This window comes from Schistocerca americana, chromosome 8, assembly GCF_021461395.2.
Source record: "Schistocerca americana isolate TAMUIC-IGC-003095 chromosome 8, iqSchAmer2.1, whole genome shotgun sequence".
NCBI classification, from domain to species: domain Eukaryota; kingdom Metazoa; phylum Arthropoda; class Insecta; order Orthoptera; family Acrididae; genus Schistocerca; species Schistocerca americana.
In genome coordinates this window covers 212,668,590-212,676,693 of record NC_060126.1, presented here as the reverse complement: position 1 = coordinate 212,676,693, position 8,104 = coordinate 212,668,590, and the positions used below count along the sequence as shown (strand labels likewise).

The 8,104-nt window shown below is 43.1% G+C and overlaps 1 long non-coding RNA gene across 1 annotated transcript; it reads right to left on the bottom strand.

Annotated features, from left to right (window-relative positions):
* Positions 1–2,034: 2,034 nt before the first annotated feature.
* Positions 2,035–7,846, bottom strand: LOC124546030. The gene is made up of 2 exons (XR_006967662.1): positions 7,721–7,846; positions 2,035–2,323 (listed from the first exon to the last, which is right to left on the bottom strand). It is a non-coding gene; the product is annotated as an uncharacterized LOC124546030 (long non-coding RNA).
* Positions 7,847–8,104: the final 258 nt, after the last annotated feature.

Sequence of the window (8,104 nt, the reverse complement as noted above, 5' to 3'; positions counted from 1 at the left end):
TGTGATTGGTAGACTATTGTATATGATCTTCCTCCAGTACAGTCAACTAAAGTTCATACTGGTCTGTGCAACCTACTTACACCACTGGCTGCATGCTCCAGTGGAGCGATACCTGTATATGTATATGTGCCATGTCAATATGCAGACAGTATTTGTTTTCTGATGTATCAGAAGAGAGAGATGAGGTATAATCTTACAAGGAGTGGTCTGACTGGTTAAAACTTGGATGCAAACAGTTCTCCCAAAACTATATACATATATACTACATATTTATTTATGTATTATATATGTTAAGGAATAGGAGTATAAAAACACGCCTGTATTCGCATACAAAGTTGGTCGAAATTTCGAAGTAATCAGTGAAGTACTTTCGGGAGTTAAAGATTTTTAACAAATGAACATTTACATTATTTTATAGATTCCTGCTATAATTACGATATGCTTATTTATATGTGTATTTATATACCATATGTCACTCCAGTAGATACACTATATGATCAAACACATCCAGACACCCCCCAAAAACATATGGTGCATTGTGCTGCCACTTATTGCCAGATACTCCATATCAGCGACCTCGATAGTCATTAGACATTGTGAGAGAGCAGAATGGGGCGCTCCGCGGAACTCACGGACTTCGAACGTTGTCAGGTGATTGGGTGTCACTTGTGTAATACGTCTGTACGCGAGGTTTCCACACTCCTAAACATCCCTAGGTCCACTGTATCCGATGTGATAGTGAAGTGGAAACGTGAAGGGACACGTACAGCACAAAAGCGGACAGTCTGACCTCGTCTGTTGACTGACAGAGACCGCCGACAGTCGAAGAGGACAGTAACGTCTAATAGGCAGACATCTATCCAGACCATCACACAGGAATTCCGAACTGCATTAGGATCCACTGCAAGTACTGATAGTTAGGCGGGAGGTGAGAATAATTGGATTTCATAGTCGAGCGGCTGCTCACAAGCCACACATCACGCTGGTAAATGCCAAACGACGCCTTTCTTTGTGTAAGGACCGTGAACATTAGACGATTGAACGTGGGAAAACGTTGTGTGGAGTCGGTACACAATGTGCCAATCAGATGGCAGGGTGTGGATACGGTTAATGCCCGGTGAACGTCATCTGCCGGCGTGTGTAGTGCCAACATAATATTCGGAGGCGGTGGTGTTATGGTGTGGTCGTGTTTTTCATGGAGGGGGCTTGCACTCCTTGTTGCTTTGCGTGGCACTGTCACAGCACAGGCCTACATTGATGTTTTAAGTATCTTCTCGCTTCCCACTGTTGAAGAGCAATTCGGAGATGGCGATGGCATCTTTCAACACGATCGAGCACCTGTTCATAACGCACGGTCTGTGGTGGAGTGGTTACATGATAATAACACCCCTGTAATGGACTGGCCTGCACGGAGTCCTGACCTGAATCCAATAAAACACCTTTGGGATGTTTTGGAACGTCGACTTCGTACCAAGCCTCATCGGCCGACATCGATACCTCTCCTCAGTGCAGCACTCAGTGAAGAATGGACTGCCATTCCCCAAGAAAATTTCCAGCTCCTGATTTAAAGTACACCTGCGAGAGTAGAAACTGTCATTAAGGCTAAGGGTGGGCCAACACCATACTGAATTCCAGCATTACCAATGGAGGGCGCCACGAACTTGTAATTTTCAGCCAGGTGTCCGGATACTTTTGATCACATAGTGTTTATAATAACTTGCGCGTATTCTAATGGAACGTTGTGTCAGAATTTGAAAGGAATTAATGAAGAACTTTCGGAGATATACGATTTTGAACAAACGAACTTTCACATTTATATTGACATAACTGTCAGATTGGTGAATTACAATGCAAAATTTTCCATCTCCTTCAGTGAATGCTTAGGGATTGTACAGTCAGACTAGACGGAAGTTCTGTAAGAAACATTATTCCAAAATTTGTTTTTATGTTTTAACTTATCATTCATTTTGCTGTTGGGATAACAGTTAAATTGGTAAAACATTCCTTAGCTGAACGAAGCCAGTAGTACTTTTCCGGATGGTAAAGTTTATTTTTTCTTTTGTAATACACGTTCATCTATAATTTTGGAAAAAGAAAGTTTAGCTCTTGATAAAGCAGAGCTGTGTGTTTCTTGGACCTGCCAGCCGTCTGCTCAGCCGCTGTGGAAGGAAATGGACGCTCCCCAGCGGTCTTGCAGCGCCTGGTCCCCAGCAGCTCCGTCGCCCACCACCGGCTGTACCGGCTCCTGGTTGTTGGCGGCATCTCCGCTAGGGATCGCTAATGGCGGCGCGTCGGCAGAATTCTGCGCCATTGTGGCCACAACCTGCAGACAGAGCGACAAGTTGTTGTTGAAATAGACGCTGCTACCTTCCGGTTTCTCAATCAGTATGTGTTAAGAAAAATCAGGATGTATTTACAAGGCCTGTCGACCTAGAACAAGCATTCAGCAAATGTGCAAAATTCTGAGAACAATAGCAGGAAGCCAGAAGGAATCAAAAGGAAAATGAGGATGGAAGAAGAAGAATGAAGTACTTCGATTATAAATGGTGTAACGCTGTAATGTAGTCTTTCATCTTTCATCTACACTGTTCAATCTATACACAGAAAAAAGCAAGGATGGAAACAAAAGGAGGGTGTGAAAGTATATCAGCGATAAGATTCGTTAATGACATCGATATCCTCAGAAAAATTGAGAACGAATTACAGTGCCTGTTAAATGGGATGATCAAACTTCTGAACACAGAGTATGGACTGTGAGTAAACGGAAGAAAGACGAAAATAATCAACAGCAGCAGAAATGAGAATAACGATAAAGTTTACATAAAAAAAGTGGGGACCAGGAAGTGAAGTAATCCTGCTACCTTGGAAGCAAAATAACAAATGATGGATAAAAATGTTCAAATGTGTGTGAAATCCTATGGGACTCAACTGCTAAGGTGATCAGTCCCTAAGCTTACACACTACTTAACCTAAATTATCCTAAGGTCGAACACACACACCCATGCCAGAGGGAGAACTCGAACTTCCGCCGGGACCAGCCGCGCAGTCCATGACTGCAGCGCCTTAGACCGCCCGGCTAATCCCGCACGGCAAATGATGGATAAAGCAAGGAAAATATAGAAAGCGTGCTAGCAAAAGCAAAACATTCTACTAGTATAAAAAATCGGCCATAATTTGAGGAAGAAATTTCTGAGAATCTACGTTTGTAGCAGAGCGCTGTTTGGAAGTGACGCATATGCTATGGAGAAACTACAAAGTAATGCAACAGAAGGATTTGAGTGTGGTGGTGTAAAAAGATGTTGAAAATTAGTTGAACTGATAAGACGAGAAATAAGGTCGTTCACTATAGGATAGACAAAGCTAGGAACATGTGCAAAATTTTCTCAAGAAGAAGGAGCACTGTGATTAAACACTTATTAAGGTATCAAGAAATAACTTAAATGGTACTTGAGGATATGTACAGGATATAAATTCTAGGGAAATATTGGTATACATGCATTAAACAAGTGACCACGTTGCTGCAAGTGGTGCTCTGAAATGAAGAGGTGAAAACAGATGAGGAATTCGTGGTGGATCACATCATACCAGTGAGAAGACTAGTGACCCAAAACAGTCTGTGACCCAAAAATTGTCAGAACAAACCGATTTAAATTTTGTTTGTAGTTAAACCCGATATAAGCAACCAGGTAGATGAGAGATCTTTCGACTTCGGAAAAATGTTTGACGCAGTAACACACCATCGCTTATTGACGAAAGTACAGTAGCATGAGTTATCAAATGAAAATTTTACCTGGACTGAGAAACTCTTGGTAGGGAAGATGAGGAACTTAATCTTGGATAGAGAGTCATGGAGAGATGCAGAAGGATCTTTATGATTCCCGCAGGGAAGTGTGCTGGGACCCTTGCTGGTAATATGTGTATCAATGGTGTGCCAATGCTAACAGGAACCCCATATTTTCGTAAATGATGCAGTTATCGTCCAAATGTCCAGAACTGTAAAACTGCGCACTAAACGCAAATTTCAATGAAACACAGATGGAATCAAACAACTCTTACAATTACTACAAAAACTGTTTGAAAAAAGCTTGTCAAATATTCCGTCAGTTATTGATAAAATTCTAGGATTATCGCATAGACTGGATATATCGCTAAATGTCCACATATGGAACATTGCACACCAAACGCAAATTTCATTGAGTCACAACTGGAATAACTTATATACATATCAATGTGTGTGTGTGTGTGTGTGTGTGTGTGTGTGTGTGTGTGTGTGCGTGTGGCCGGCCGGGGTGGCCAAGCGGTTCTTGCCGCTACAGTCTGGAACCGCTCGACCGCTACGGTCGCAGGTTCGAATCCTGCCCTGGGCATGGTTGTATGTGATGTCCTTAGGTTGGTTAGGTTTAAGTAGTTCTAAGTTCTTGGGGACTGATGACCTCTGACGTTGAGTCCCATAGTGCTCAGAGCCATTTGAACAATTTTTTGTGTGCGTGTGTGGGGCGGGGGGTAGCCGTTAGCAGAGATATGAAACGGAATGATCAATGATCATATAGGCAGAGACACGGATGAGCCAAGTGATGGACTTAGTTTCGTTACTGATAGGATATTAGGAAAAAACAATGAGTCTACGAAGGGGACTGCCTATAAAACCCTCGAGAAACTACATTAGAATTTTGTTCATGTGTATGGGATCCATACGAAATAGCAGTTATGATGGTTGTGAAAAGTATGCAAACAGGCACTGAACCAATTGTCATATATTTGTTTGAGCAAAGCGGAACTGTCTCTGATTTGCCGAGAATAGATGTAGATGTAAATGCAATGTAATAGATGTAGATAAGCCAACATAGTATTCAGCCGATCTGACCCCTGTCGAGATGCTGGTTGTTCTATAAGGTGTATAAAAAGGGTTATCCCATATCCTAATAGGAGATGGTACAGATCAAAACTAGAAAAAAAAGTTCTATAATTATTAGTCTGGAAGCAACTGTTTGTTGACAAAGATCAGTATAGAGTTGTATAAGCTGCCTTCCTCTTGACGTTCCTTGCTGATTTCTTATCGTTCCTGTTCGCCTTGCCGGCCGCGGTGGTCTCGCGGTTCTAGGCGCGCAGTCCGGAACCGCGCGACTGCTACGGTCGCAGGTTCGAATCCTGCCTCGGGCATGGATGTGTGTGATGTCCTTAGGTTAGTTAGGTTTAAGTAGTTCTAAGTTCTAGGGGACTGATGACCACAGCTGTTAAGTCCCATAGTGCTCAGAGCCATTTGAACCATTTGTTCGCCTCTTTACTGAGTCTTCCATGGATGCAGCTGCTCCAGAAAGGGCTTTAAACTGTCATCTACATCAGCTATTTCGTACATATCAATTTGAGGTTGTGCTGGCAGCAGATGGAAATCGAGTTTGTAGTGTCATTAAGAAACGAGGAGCCAAAGCTATAATGATTTCAAAACAATAAGTTTGATGAGCCATTTTCCGAAACAATTTCCAAAAATTATTCGCAAAAGAATCTACAAAGTTTGTGAAGGAAGAATTGTACCTACCAATGTTTCGGTTCAGAAATACTGCCGGTACTCAAGAGGTTTTGGTGTGCATTCAGAGCTTATTCCCTAGGTGCAGACATGTATTGTGACGTTTGTGCCTGTTTCATTATGAGAAGACCTTTGATAGAGTACAAGGTTACGAGGTGGCTGAGGTGCTAAGAAGCAGTGGGGTAGATGATACATAATTAACGTCTATTGGAATGAGATGCGAGATTAAGAAAAGAGAAATCTGGCATATTAAAGATATGCCGAGTAATGAGACTCGGCTGTGTTATATTGCCACTTATGTCTAATCTTTATTCGGAATATTTCTTGAAAGAAGCTCTTGAAAATGTGGAAGGAGGGATCGTCCTGATGGGGAGCAGCTGAACAATATTCGCTACGCTGATGACACGTAATAGCGGCTGACAGCTTAAATAGTCTCCAACATCTTGTATCCTAAATCAAGGAAAGTACTGATCATTATAGTTTAGAACTGAGCATAAATAAAACAAAAGTAAGGGTCGTCGCCAAGAAAGACATACCAAGCTGTTATCTAAATATTAACAGTAAACTTATTGCGGAAGTGAACAAAATTTCGCATATCTTGGAAGTAACATTAGCAACCAAGGGGATAAGTCGCAAGAAATTGAAGTTCGCATTGCCGGCCGCTGTGGTCGAGCGGCTCTAGACGACTCAGTTCGGAACTAAGCGGCTGCTACGGTCGCAGATTCGAGTCCTGCCTCGGGCATGGATGTGTGTGATGTCCTTAGGTTAGTTAGGTTTAAGTAGTTCTAAGTCTAGGGGGCTGCTGACCTCAGATGTTAAGTCCCATAGTGCTTAGAGCAATTTGAAGTTTTTGAAGTTCGCGTTGAACAAGCCAAAGACAAGTTTTGTAAAATGCCTAATGTGTTCGAGAGCCACCACCTTACAGTCTAAACAAAATTAAGGTTTCTCCGTTGCTGCACATTTCGAATCCTTTTCTATGGAGCTGAGGCCTGGACCTTGGCCGCGTCGACGGGTGAACGATTTGAGGCTTCGAGATGCGGCTGTACAGGAGAATGCTGAGAGCGACAGGGACAGATAAAATGACTAACAACGGCATTATCCGCAAGATGGAGAAATAAAAAGAAGCCCTAAACACAGAAAAATGCAGAAAACTAGAATATCTTGCTAATGTAATGAAGGATGGAAGCAGAACATTCTTGAAAGGAAGATACCTGGTAGAAGAGGCCGAGGAAGTAGAAGAAGAAGATCCTTTTTTGGAAACGTAAGGACATGGACTTCATACATGAGCGAAGAACTTTTTAGAACAAGCACAAGTGATATAGCGATGAAGGTCACCAACATATGGGACGGACAGGCAGCAGCAGAAGAAAAAGAATTAAGTTTCTGCATTTGGTGAAGTGTTCACTTTTACATTTCTAGGCATTTGAAACCATTGGCCAATCTTTGCGTCACTTGGAAATATTATCAACATCTGAACTGATATTTGTACAGCACTGTTAAGAAAGTATTTCATTAGGTTCAACTTCATCGCAGGTGAAAAGTATGAGATTACTGAAACTCCCTGGCAGATTAAAACTGTGTGCTGGACCGAGACTCGAACTCGTGACCTTTGGCTTTCGCAGGCAAGTGCTCTACCATCTGAGCTACCCAAACACGGCTCACGCCCCGTCCTCATAGGTTTACATCGGCCAGTACCTCGTCCCTTATCTTCCAAACTTCACAGAAGCTCTCCTGCGAACCTTGCAGAACTAGCACTCTTGAAAGAAATGATATTGCGGAGATATGGCTTAGTCACAGCCTGGGGGATGTTTCCAGAATGAGATTTTCACTCTGCAGCGGAGTGTGTGCTGATCGGTCCGGCACACATTTTTAATCTGCCAGGAAGTTTCAGGAAACATCCCCCAGGCTGTGGCTAAGCCGTATCTCCGCAATATCCTTTCTTTCAGGAGTGCCAGTTTTGCAAGGTTCGCAGGAGAGCTTCTGTAAAGTTTAGAAGGTGGGAGACGAGGTGCTTTCACATCTGTCGACGATTCTATCCAAGCTGTCACGCTACGTCTTCACTGTTAAGAAATCCTCATTTCAGATTTCAGTTGATACACCTCAAATGACCATACTTTCGTTGAAAAGCCTTGGTGCAGTATCGAGTCATGTGCTACCGCCTATGTGAAGAGAAGATGGAAACGCAGTCGCACTTACCACGAGAGCCAGACAGAGGAGCAGGAGAGACTTGGTGGAGGCTGCCATGACGACTGATGCAGCTCTGGCGTCTCCTCGTCCCTTATATACACGATGTGCTGGCGACAGCTGCGTGCTGCGCGAAGCGTATGCGAGCAGCAAATATCGCGTGAGGCCTGCTGTTGCAGCTGTCTGCATCGGCAAACAACATTTTTGTTAAGATGCCGGAAATGTGTATTGCGCAGGAAGACTAAATGGCATCTTAGCCTGGATTGCTAACCCGCGTCTGTGCACCAGCGCTGCCGATTCAACTTCTTCTTCTTTTTTTGATCTCATTCTGTTCTATATTGTTCGTTGAATTTGTTCGTGGCAGACGTCCGGTGACACCCGTTCAGGTTCTTTGTT